At 38.2% G+C, this 13,016-nt stretch overlaps 1 protein-coding gene across 1 annotated transcript in view; it reads left to right on the top strand.

Annotated features, from left to right (window-relative positions):
- Nucleotides 1-13,016, top strand: part of rbm15b (RNA binding motif protein 15B) — a 270,324-nt gene that overhangs the window by 7,893 nt on the left and 249,415 nt on the right. The gene's annotated exons all lie outside the window — the stretch shown is intronic.

Below are 13,016 nucleotides of genomic sequence, written 5' to 3'. Positions count from 1 at the left end.
TGTTGTAGCCCATCCGCCTCAAGGTTGTGCGTGTTGTGGCTTCACAAATGCTTTGCTGCATACCTCGGTTGTAACGAGTGGTTATTTCAGTCACTGTTGCCCTTCTATCAGCTCGAACCAGTTTGGCCATTCTCCTCTGACCTCTGGCATCAACAAGGCATTTCCGCCCACAGAACTGCCGCTCACTGGATGTTTTTTCTTTTTCGGACCATTCTCTGTAAACCCTAGAGATGGTTGTGCGTGAAAATCCCAGTAGATTAGCAGTTTCTGAAATACTCAGACCAGCCCTTCTGGCACCAACAATCATGCCACGTTCAAAGTCACTCAAATCACCTTTCTTCCCCATACTGATGCTCGGTTTGAACTGCAGGAGATTGTCTTGACCATGTCTACATGCCTAAATGCACTGAGTTGCCGCCATGTGATTGGCTGCTTAGAAATTAAGTGTTAACGAGCAGTTGGACAGGTGTACCTAATAAAGTGGCCGGTGAGTGTATATATTATTTGAGACACTGGTTTAAGGTGAATTGGGGATGTTAATGAAAGTGAAAAGCTTTTTATGCATAATTGTTTTTTAATCATCCAAATTAAACATGCAAAAGATGTCTTTAAACCTTTTTCAAAGCTCTGTTTTTTTAGACAACTCAGTGGGATAGACTTATTTTTCAACACTTACCTATTTGTCATAGATGCATTATTTTTCACTTTGAGACATTGATGGATCCTTTGAAGCAGCTCTAGTTCATGTATTAAACATTATCTAACCGTGAGCAATACATTAGTTACTGTATTTGTTCATCTTTATTAATGTTAGTAAATAAAAATACAGCTGTGCATTATTTCATGTTAGGTCACAATGCATTAACTAATAACAAATAACTTTTTTGATTTTAATAATGTATTAGTAAATGTTGAAATGAACAAAGAAGATTAATAAATGCTGTAAAAGTGCAGTTCATGTTAACTAATGAAACCTTATTGTAAAGTGTTACACAAACACTCTCTCTCTGTATATATATATATATAGAATTATAGCTTTCATTGAGATATTGGTTTAAGGTGAATTGGGGATGGTGATAAAAGCTAAAATAGTTTTTATGCATAATAGTTTATTAATCATCCAAATCAAACATGCAAAAGATGTCTTTAAACCTTTTTCAAAGCTCTGTTTTTTTAGACAATTCAGTGGGATAGACTTATTTTTCAACACTTACCTATTTGTCATAGATGCATTATTTTTCACTTTGAGACATTGATGGATCCTTTGAAGCAGCTCTTGAAAGGATTTTAAAGAAAGCATCTTTCCATGGCGTGCTGAGCCAGCAGCCGTCTGACCTGTATATGTCTGATCGCTTTAGTTTACGCTATTGCACTTGAATACATTAACGTCCACAATTCCTCTCAACCCGGTAATATAATATTAAACGCAACTGCGAGTTGTTTTGTGCATTTTTCTAACTAAAAGGGCCGCATCTAGTTCTTTCAGGTACAGCACGGTTCGTTTGGCAGAAAAACAACTCGAACCCAACAAAATAAGCTTGCTCAAGTAACAACGCTACAGATTTTCATGTTCACATGAAACGTGTTCCAGCTGCAAATGAAATCTCAGGTCGCACAACAAGGTTATTTATTTACAAGCACGTGAATCCCTTTGCAGCTCGGGGTTGTTGTGCTAGCATGTTTTTGTACGCTGTTGGCTAATTCTTTTTTGCCCTTTTTGTCGTTTCGAATCACAAGTTTGGTCCCCGGGGCGTAGCCAGGGATCGGGTGTTTCGGGGGTTCGGCTGGTAGCAGTCCATCGACCCAGAGCACTTCACTGTAAGCTAGCCTGATGCTCTTATGGCGCAGGAAATGGAAGACACAAGTAATGAAATATTAATGCGGATTCATGAAGAGGGTCCAATGAAATCCATTAAAGCGAGGAAAATCAATGAAACATGGCCCCACTGCTTCTCAGCTGGGCTGATGAGTTGACCGGATCTGGTGATGTAGTTTTCTTCGTCTTTATGGACCTTCGGTAAGAACACGCATGAACGAGACCATACCAGAGTTCAGCCATTAGTGACACATGGGGTCTTCAAACCACTATAGAGTGTATTAGTGCCCGCACACTTTTCCAGCGGCGCTGGGTCCGGAAGTATGTTTTCCATTCATTTCTCCCATTGGGATTGTAAAATAGTCTTTGTTAAAGAGGGTTAGACCCTAGACCCTAACCCTAGACCAGCCAATCAGCTACGAGGTAAATCACAACACTACAAACAAAAAGATAACGGTACAAGACTGTTTACCTAACCGCTCTACTGAGGGAAAGAACTACAATCCCATGAAGCATTGCAAATAGCATAATCGAGTTAAAAATGGACAAACATAAAACTACTCAATTGCAAATGTTGATTATATGTGTACAAATATATTTTAAGTTTATTGCGAAATATGCATATATATTCAAACATTTCAGTATTTTGATCGACTCGATTACGTCATCCGCAGTGCTTCGTTAGAGTGGGCGGAGCTAACGAGATCTTTTGGTGCTTGTTTCGACTCTGATTGGTGGGATTTTCTGTACAGCATTATGGGTAATGTAGTTTGTCATTAGGAATTCCGCTGCTAAAATAATGCAGGTTTTACCATCGATTAACAACCATGTAGCTTTTAAAGGTTTATATGTTGTCGTTTAAAATTATTTTCCTTATGGAGAAAATGGAGAAAATGAATGGAGTTTTTACTTCCGGAACTCAATTGTTGCACTTTATTGCAGCTCTTAGGCTACGTCTACATTAATCCGGATACCTTTGAAAACGCCTTTTTCATTTCAAAACACTCTCCGTCCACGCTAGCGTTTGTTGTCCACACTGAAATGTCGTAGAATGCTAAAATCATCTTAATGTGTTTGCGTAAAAGCTCACTAACGAGGGACCAGGCATAATTGATCTTATTAGCAAAGTATCTCACCCCTTACTGGTACGTCCAGGTCGGACTCAATTGTCATTCCATGTTTGGTCTAAAACGCAATTGCTCTCATGTTTTGCCAATGTATTTATCATTAGCAAGACTGATGTGTTGTGAATGGCACATACCTACATAAACACGCATCTATCGGTACGATATGCGCCACATGACTTAACATGCGTTTTCAAAGTCCACATTATAGCTCGAAAACGGCGTTTTTAAAAGTATCCACCCTTGGAGAGCGTCGTAGTTTCCGCAGGACAAAAACGCTGTCTCTGTGTGGGCGAAAGGCCAAACGTAGAGAAAAAGATGCGCTTTCAAATGTATCTGGATTAGTGTAGACCAGGGTTCCTCAAATCCTGTCCCGGAGGGCCGATGTCCTGCATATTTTAGCTCCAATCAAAACCTCGCCTGCCATAGCCTTCTAGTAATCACGATGACACTGATTAGCTTGTTCAGGTGTCTCTGATTGTGATTGGAGCGAAACTCTGCAGGACAGTGGCCCTCTTGGACCAGCTTTGAGGAACCTGTATAGGCGACGTAGCCTTAGACCTCTAGAATTGCAATTGCGTGTGTCTTTTTATATTTATAAAAGAAAGAAACGTGTTGGCTTGATGTTTGACTCGATATTATTCTCCCTCCACAGATCTTCCAGAATCATTGAGACCCAAACATCTGATCCCAAATCAGCTGCCCTACACCCTTTGATCCGTTCACATGCTCCAAAGAGGGCATGCACATGGATTCCTAGTAAAGCTTGCAGGATATGGTGCAACCACACATCACCAGCAGTCCCGCGGTCCCGAAAGGCTTGGCAGATGATGTCAGCTGAGCCCGGGCTTTGCATTCTGTCCGCCAGGCATGTGGCGTTGTGGCTTTTGGCCGTCACATGTATCTGTGACATACCTACCATATTGCTTTAGGCATTGTTACACGACTACAAAGAAAGCTGCTCATCGCTGTCGGGAGCTTATGGCCCCGTCTCGCCAATCCGACTCCGTTAAGTCAGGGACGGGAATCTCCCAGAAACAATTGTCGACTGTTTTGTCCAGATAAGATTGCGGGTGTATTTTTAAACCATGAAGCAGCACAATAGAGCAGGCAGTGCGACCCTGTGGAGACGTGACTGAACAACGCTCGCTCAATCTCACTAAACGCATCAAGACAATGTTGCACCCCATGATATACACACTACCGTTCAAAAGTAGAACGTGTTCCTGCATCAATATCCTTGTTGACCCTGGAACAACATCCCAACCAGCCAATTAGATTTGAGGGATAGGTTTATAGTTTGTCTTCTAGTCCATTCTTATTTTCCTATCATTTCCCTCTGATTTTAGGGGTAGGACTATGTTTTTAGACTATATTTTGTTCCAGGATCAACATAAGAACAACGTCTTGCCAGAACAGCAATTTAAAATAACTGTTTTCTATTTTAAGATGTAATTTATTCCTGTGATCAAAGCTGCATTTTCAGCATCTGATTGGTCTTCAGTGTCACATGATCCTTCAGGAATCATTCAGGCTCTGTCCCAGAAGACTTACTTCACGTGCACTTGTGGCCCACAATATATATATTATATCATTTAATTGTGTTGTGCCTGAACGCGTTCATGAACTCGTTCATATTTTGGGCGAACGTGAACTGAACGTGCTGTATTACTGCCTGATGTACATTACTGTGAACGCGTTCATTCTGGTGTCTGTGATCGCACGCTCTCTCGGTTTAACTTCGTTCAATAGGGTGCCAGATTTCTATAGAGCCTTTAAGGCGAAAACCCGGCTAAAAATTCTTCAAAACCATACATTTTTTGTAAATAAGTTGTTTACACAAAACAACTTAATTACAAAAAAAATTATGGTTTTGAAAAAATTTTTTGGTCAATTTAGTCAGCTTTTTCATTAAACCAGAAAGAAACTTTGAGAAGAAGGATAATGGAACAGTCTCCATGCTACACAATAACCAATAATAGTAGTAAGGCTTTCCTCGGTGTACACATATCCTTGCAAGTACAATTTTGCCTGTATTATTGGTGTCCCCTTCAAAAATTGCTCTTGAGAATTGTTATGTTTATTGTCCCCCCCAACATTCGTCATTTTAAACGTTCCGCTCCGTCTCTCGCACAGTCGAGCGCGTGAGCATTTTAAAGGCGCCGTCCCATATGGCACACTTCATATGCACTTTCGGTCTTGTGAACTTACAATTGCTAGCGTGTGCGCGTGTCCGTCAAGTCTATGAGACCGTGGGGTGTCCCATTTGTCATTTTAGGTTTCAGGAGGGTGCTCACGAGTGCCCCCTTTGCGGTCGATATTATTTCAATGTTGAAAACCGTCGTGCTGCTTTATATTTTCGTGGAAAGTTCTGGAAACCGACACTTTTTTCCCCCTGGATTCTTTAATGAATAGAAAGTTTCAAATAACAGCTTTTATTTGAAATTGAAATCTTTAATAACAATGTAAAAGTGATTACTGATTTTGATGAATTTAATGCATGCTTGCCAAATAAAGTATTGATTTCTTAAAATTTTATTGACCCCAAATTTTCGAATGGTATTAAGCCAGTTTGTAGGACGTATCGTAATGTAATGCGTCCATATGTTCTACCTTGGTTATTTTTTTTTTTTTTTGTATTCTTATTTTTCTCATGTGTACATGTGTGTATATATACATATAATTACAATACATTTAATTCAAATGTGATATGGATATGATTTTGTGGTATTGTCTCAAAGGCTTCAGTTAAGACACCATCAAATTTAAGAAAACCCATGAAGCGATCCATTCGATTTGTAGATTTGTTAACACCAGTCTAACACTTTTAAGTTGCCTTAGGGGAAGTGCATGTATCCCATTTCTAATTAGAAGTAAATGTTAATAAAGAGCATGGTTTACAGCAGGGAGACTGTCCGAGGGGAGCTGTTTGAACTTATGATACAGCATTTTCCATTAACAAGCATGGGCAGTCTATAAAGCTGTTATTAACTGCAATTATGTAATGGCAAATCAATGAAATTAGTGCTTTCGATATTGTTTTCCCGCACTCTCTGCCATTGCACATTGATCTCTCCACATACAAATACATAATACACAAATACTCTACTAGTACAACATTTGAAATAATAATCATTTAGATGTTTAAATGTTTTAGAACAAAGTCTCTTCTGCTCACCAAGGCTGCATTTGTTTGATAAAAAAAACAGTAATATGGTGAAATATTATTTCATTTTAAAATAATTGTTTTTTATTGTAATGTATGTTAAAATATAATTTATTCCTGTGATCAAAGCTGAATTTTAAGCATCATTACTGCCGTCTTCAGTGTCACATGATCTTTCAGAAATCATATAAAATGCTGATTTCATGATCAATAAACTTTTCTGATCATCAATGTTGAAAACAGTTGTTTTCATATTTTTGTGGAGACCATGATAAACTACCATTCAAATGTTATAAGATTTTTAAAAAAGAAAGAAATGAATTCTTTTCTTCAGCGAGGATGCATTAAGTTGATCCAAAGTGACAGTAAAGACTTTTACATTGTTAAAAAAATAATAATAATTCAGTTTCAAATAAATGCTATTCATAAAATAATCCTGTAAAAATATATTAGCAATTTCCACAAAAATATGAAGCAGCACAACTGTTTTCAACATCAATAATCTTGTTTCTTGATCAAATCATCTTATTAGAATGAAAACTGGAATAAATGCATCTTAAAATGTATTCAAATAGTTCACAATATTACCGTTTTTAGATCAAATAAATGCAGCCTTGGTGAGCAGAAGAGACTTCTTTCAAAAACAATACAAACAAATCTTAATTTTTCTTATTTAGTGTACAAAAAATAAATAGATTTAAGCTGATGGATTTGGATTGTATTTATTAAAAGGCCTGAGATTTCCAAAAAACGAATGCCTATCCATATCTCACAGGTCTAACGGAGTGCACTCCGAGACCAGCACATCTGTACATGTTACAGTCGTTCTCCCCCTGTAGATGAGCAGATGGTCCAGGTCATTCCCCTCCTCCTGTTTCAGACCCTGGGATTGATCCCGTTTTCTGATGGGACACTGGGAGAGAAGCTTCAGAGGCCTTTGATCAGAGGTGAGGAGTTTACAGTATTGGATTGAGGGTTTGGTGACACGTCATTCAGCCGCTTCCTCTGAGCTGCAAAGGAAGCTTCAGTTCTTCAGAAGGGTTGTGTTGATAACCAGGTCATTCAGTGGAGCCTTTCACAGTTTGTTTTGCATATAGTGAATGGGAAGGCAGTTTGTACATGACGTGTGTGTATAGCTTGATAAATGGGCTGTGTGCTCAGCGCGCTAGTGAACGAGCGTGAGGGACAGACCCCTGTGTTTAATCGCTTAACACGCAGACCTCTGTCTGTGCTGAAAACCCTCATTGTCGCTGATTGTAGGATTGCTGAATGAGTTTCAGATCCGCCAGTGTGACTCACTCTCATAGACGCGTAATTACAGGGACGGAGAACGAACCCACGCGCTTTGTGCCGTCTCGTGGATCCAAATAGTGGTTAGGAAGGGGGGAAATTCCACTCAGTTAAAACTGCAGTCGCTTTAAAACGCATGTGCAGTATTCCCTGTCGAAACGGGCAGTGCGAGCTAAACATATTTGAAGAGCTCATCATTTTTTTTATAGCCTTAATTTGCAGCAGGTGGTATTAAAGTGCCCCTATTATGCTGTTTTAAAGGCTCTTTATTTTGTTTTGAAGGTCTCCTACAACAGGTTTACATAAATCCAAGGTCATAAAATAATTACATTTTCACATTATATAGGCTACATTTGCAGCATCACCTCATTTCTCACAGATTCCGAAATTGTTCTGGATCTGCTCTGATTGGTCAGATGGTCCAGTCTGTTGTGATTGGTCTACTCTACTGTGATTGGTCAGATGACTCAGTCTGTTGTGATTGGTCTACTCTGCTCTGATTGGTCAGATGGCCCAGTCTGTTGTGATTGGTCTACTCTGCTCTGATTGGTCAGATGACTCAGTCTGTTGTGATTGGTCTACTCTGCTCTGATTGGTCAGATGGCCCAGTCTGTTGTGATTGGTCTACTCTGCTCTGATTGGTCAGATGACTCAGTCTGTTGTGATTGGTCTACTCTGCTCTGATTGGTCAGATGGTCCAGTCTGTTGTGATTGGTCTACTCTGCTCTGATTGGTCAGTTGGCTTAGTCTGCTGAGATTGCTCAACTATTTGACCATTTTTATTTCATCTTTAAACTAATTGTGTAAAATAAATTTCCTAGCCCTAGAGGCGCATATTAAAGACAGTTTATTTAGCTTATTTACTGTTAGTCATCTGCTATTTTATTTCAATCCTAATCATTTATGAACTGAAGTGTATGATTAATTAGTATTTCATTGTTGCATTCTGACGACAGAGAACCAAATCTTAACATAACAGGATAGCAAAATCTTGAATGAGGAGGTGTTTTATGAAATTCTCAAAAACACTCAAAAAGTAAAGTCTTCCTCAAATGTAATAAACAATTTGGTTTGTCATATAAATCCCACTTTCTTCTTCATTCAATATTAGATTTTTTTTTTCTTTTCAGTGTGTAGCAGTTTGAAGCACATTAGCACCCTGCAAAATTTCATCATTCATTAACAGGTCACCCGAGGCCTCGGTGCCTTTGATCGTCTTTTTGATCTTAGAGGAATGAGGCTATTATACAGACCTTGGTTTTTTCATTGAACCTCTAAACAGACCCAGTCCACATGGATAATGACGTGTAATTGTGTATCCCATGATGCCTCTTGCCCTGCCTTGGACAAATGAATGGCTGTGTGTGTAGCATTGGAGGCAAAAGGTCACTCTAATGTGAAGGACATCAAATATATTAGTCACAGAACTCTTGTGACCATTTTGCGATTTCAACAGGGCGTCAGAACGACCAGGAATGACGGTACAGTGTTATGTTAGGTTTATTTTGAATTAGATTGTATTTTTTAGTTTTTGTTCATTTTAGATACATTTTTAGTAATTGTATTACATTTTTTTTAAATATTGCTATTTAGGTTTAATTTGTTTATTAAATTTTAGTTTTTTTTTTTTATTTCCAGTGAATCATTTTAGTGCTTATATTGTCACAAGGCAACATTTCTAATATTTGTTTAGTTTAAGGTTTTTTATAAAAAAAAAAAATGTCAGCTTTATTTCAATTAACAGAAATGTTTTAAGCAGTTTTAGTTAATGATAATAACTCTGTAACGATAACAGTTTAATGCAAACACTTTGAGATACTATTATCGTTTTTTACTTTTTTAAAACTATATAATAGTATCATTACTATAGTTTTTAGTAATTTTATGTAAAAAAGTGTAAAAATAAAAAATTATTTTAATAAGTTTCTTTTTTAGATTTTATTTCAGTGAAAGTTTCTTTTATTTAAAGTTTTTTATTTTTTATGCTTTAAGTATAATAACCCTGCTTGTAAAAGCACTTAATCACATTTACAGTGATGCTCTTACAATGGAATTATTGTGGGGTTTAAATGTAAGGCTAGTGTAATAAACCATGTCTGTGCAAAATGACAGCTATTTTCTATCTTTATAATGGTATGAACTGGAAAACTTTAAAATATTATAAACTTTTTAATGCATAAACTGTTCCATATTTGTTTCTGTTTTCATCTTGCATTGCCTGAATACAGAAATTAGACATTTGCCTTTAAAAATATAAGATTTTAAACTTGGTAGACCTTGGTTATCAACATCATTAGATCAGACTTGCATATATGCTACAACTTGGCAACTAAGGCCAAATCCAGGGCAATATGCATAGAGTAAATCAATACAACTTATGCATCTCAAGAACATTTCCACGTTACGGTGGGAGATTTGGCCTGTTAATAGAAAATGGTGAAGTTGCTGTTTTCAGTTTCATAATATTGTACAGGCTTTCACATTGCCTCTAGGGAAGGTCACAGTGGCCCTAAATCATTCTAGATAGCTTAAGGCTAAAAATACACTCTAGTTTCTTTTTAATGGGCTGAGCTGGATTTCAGTTTCCTGTGAATTCCATTCCAATTTCCATGTTTTTCCCCCCCAATCCATGAGCTTTTATTCGCATGCCAAACCCACGAGTGTTCGTTCACACCACAGCCAAATGGCCACCACATAATTACTGGCTTCCGTTTCAAACCGCTTTGTCTCCAGATTGTCTTTAATTGTTGGTAAATTGCAAGTATTATTCCACTCACTGGCTGTAGGAGGTTACTGTTGCATAATTACTCTTGTAAAGTGTGCGTCTCAGACCGTGGACATCAATTGGAGGACGCCAAACCTGGTGGGTTTTTCTTGCGCGAGATGTCACGGATTGCCGTGTGTGTGTGGGCATCAGCGAGTTCCTTTGTGAGAGATGTAGACTGTGTTTAGGCTGTCATTACACTCACCCCCACCCGTTCGGGACAGAAAACCCCGCCTGTAAGAATTTGTTTGTGTTTGAGCAGCTGCTGTGAGGTGTAAGCTTTATTCATAGACTGCTTTCATCTCTGGCGTCGTTGCATTCATTGGCGTGATGGCAAACCGCCATGGGCGGCACTCTCAGCCCAGGTTGCACTGGGATAGTAAGATAGAGGGGTGGCTGATGTGTCAGCATGTTATTATAGCTGAGTTTGTTTATTATACAGATGAATTTCGGCAATCTCTGTTGAGATTCAGCTGTACTGCTCTCGAGAGGCCCTTCCTCAGAAATGAAAACACACCGTCTGCACTGAGTGACACAATAGAGACTTGTTCAAACAAAGTGGGATGTCTTATTTTAGACTGCTTGTTTTAACGGCCCACTGCGCAATGGCTTTTTAATTAGCTTTTGAGAGGATGCTAACCTTGTAAAAACGTAACGTCAATGTTGACAGACCAGGCAAATCTTCTAATGACAGTGTGTTGGCATTAATACTGCATAATGCAGTGTTTCTCAACTGGTGGGTCGCGAGACCGTTCTGAGTGTGTGTCAAGGTCTAGTGTGCAGTCAAAGAAACTACATCAACAACAAAAAACGTAATTCTAAATGTTTTGCCGATGCAAGACTTTTATTTTGAAAGACTTACGTGAAAGCTGTTGACAGTTCTGTCAGAGCCCAAATGCCTGAGAAAAACGCGTTGTCCTGATTCAGTAGCTGCTGTCAAATGAAATGTTGTCAGGCTATATGTCAGTGTCATTATTGTAACGTTATTTGCGTAGCTTGTTTCGAACTTTCCTGTCCGTTATGCTGCGCTAGTAGCGCTCACTCTTCAATTGCATATCGCTTCGCTATATAAAGTGCAAAAAACTAAGAGCGTGCAACGTCGTTAAGTTGTCAATTGGTAAGTCACAAAATACAAGCAATATACCAATAAATCATGTTACTGGCACGTCATGTGTTAGCTGAGAAGGATTTGCATGCTGGTATGATGTTCATTCTGTTCATCAGGAGCAGTTTCCATGTTTCATTAACAGTTCATGTTAGTATTGTGTATTCTCCATGGCAACTGTTGTTTCTATAACCCCAAAATGCCAACAGAAACTAGTTTGGGACTGCTATTTAATAGCTTTACCTCATAGGACTTAGCCATATTCTTACAATGTATGTGTATGTTAAGTTAAAGGGGGATGGTACTTGTGTGCGTGTCAATCATTTTTGTGGAATAAATTTGCTTGTTTTTAAAAAAAAATTGTTTTAATTTTTTTTATAATAGGTCTATATATAATTCATTATAAAGTGCGTCGCGGCTTAATGACCATGGGAAAATGTGGGTCCCATGGCCAAACGAGTTGAGAACCACTGGCATAATGAATGCTAAGAAATGCTGATTTGAAGACTTATTTCACCAATAGCATTTTAACCTTTCATGACAGATGTAGTGTGAGATTAGTGACGGTATATGCTTCGGTAGAAGCAATTTCAACGCTATTAAACACAAAAAAAATGAATAGTCAAATTCTAGTGAAAAACTAATCTAAACTGCGTGAAAAGATGATTGTCCACTTTCATGAAGCTTTCTAGATTTACATCGAGTCAGTCTCAAATTACTTGTTGAAAATATCTAAATATTTTGCATAAAATGTATGATGTAGCGGAAGTAGCGACAGATCTGTTCTTCTGTATTGTGGCGTACATCATTATGGCGTGTATCAGATTATGGAAAAAGGAAAAAAAATGCAGATCTGGGGTGCATTTTCCGAAAGCAACTATGGTTGCAAGTTCCCTTGTTATCAGCATAGTTAAACGAGTCTGTGTTTCCCGAAACCATCGTTCTAACGAACATTCGCAAACAGCATCGCAAAGTTGCGTGGTTGGAACGACAGCTCTCGACCCGTGGTTAGAAGCATAGTTTCTGGTTTGCATTTGACATGTGGACTCAATAAATCCTTATCTTGAGCAAAATAAGCAAGCTCACATTCAGTACAATCTATATAATTTATTTTGAATATACATGTCATTTACGTCTCTTAGTTTTTTTAACTAATTTTTAAAGCGTGAGCATGTGCATACGTGTTCTAGTACATACGAACGATTGTTGCGTCCCTTTTGAGCTGAGAGGTCCCGGGTTCAGATCCCGGACGAGCCCCCATTTGTTACCCCCATGGCTCAAAACGGACACAATCAAAATTGGGACACATGAGATAGCCGAACTTTAAACCCAAAAAAAATTTTTACAATAGGAAACCTATATATATATATATATACACACAATACAATTTCGGGACTAGCTAGTTGATTTCTTCAACTATGCATAGTACTATGGTAGTGAAGCAGTGAGTTACGTCGTTGGCGGGAAACGCACTCCTGAATTCGAACTTTGTTTGAAAGGGGCGGGGTTTACGCGGATGAAACGATTGGAGAAGTCCATTATACATCATCAGAAAAGTGTGTCGTTTAACTGGAAGATCTTATGTTATGACATTTTGATTAAGAATTGCAAGGTCAAAAAAAGTAAATAAATGAAACGCGTGCATGTATGAATCATTCACAAAAAGATCTATAACATGCATTTAGAAAATCTATTTCATGCCAACTTTAAACTTAAAATATATAGTTTTAATACTAAGCAATTGCCATCCC

The sequence above is a fragment of the Rhinichthys klamathensis genome, unplaced genomic scaffold (genome assembly GCF_029890125.1).
Source record: "Rhinichthys klamathensis goyatoka isolate OS25496 unplaced genomic scaffold, OSU_Roscu_1.1 h1tg000009l_1, whole genome shotgun sequence".
Classification (NCBI taxonomy): domain Eukaryota; kingdom Metazoa; phylum Chordata; class Actinopteri; order Cypriniformes; family Leuciscidae; genus Rhinichthys; species Rhinichthys klamathensis.
Note: the sequence above shows the minus strand (reverse complement) of the source record. Positions and strands in the feature narration are given on the sequence as shown.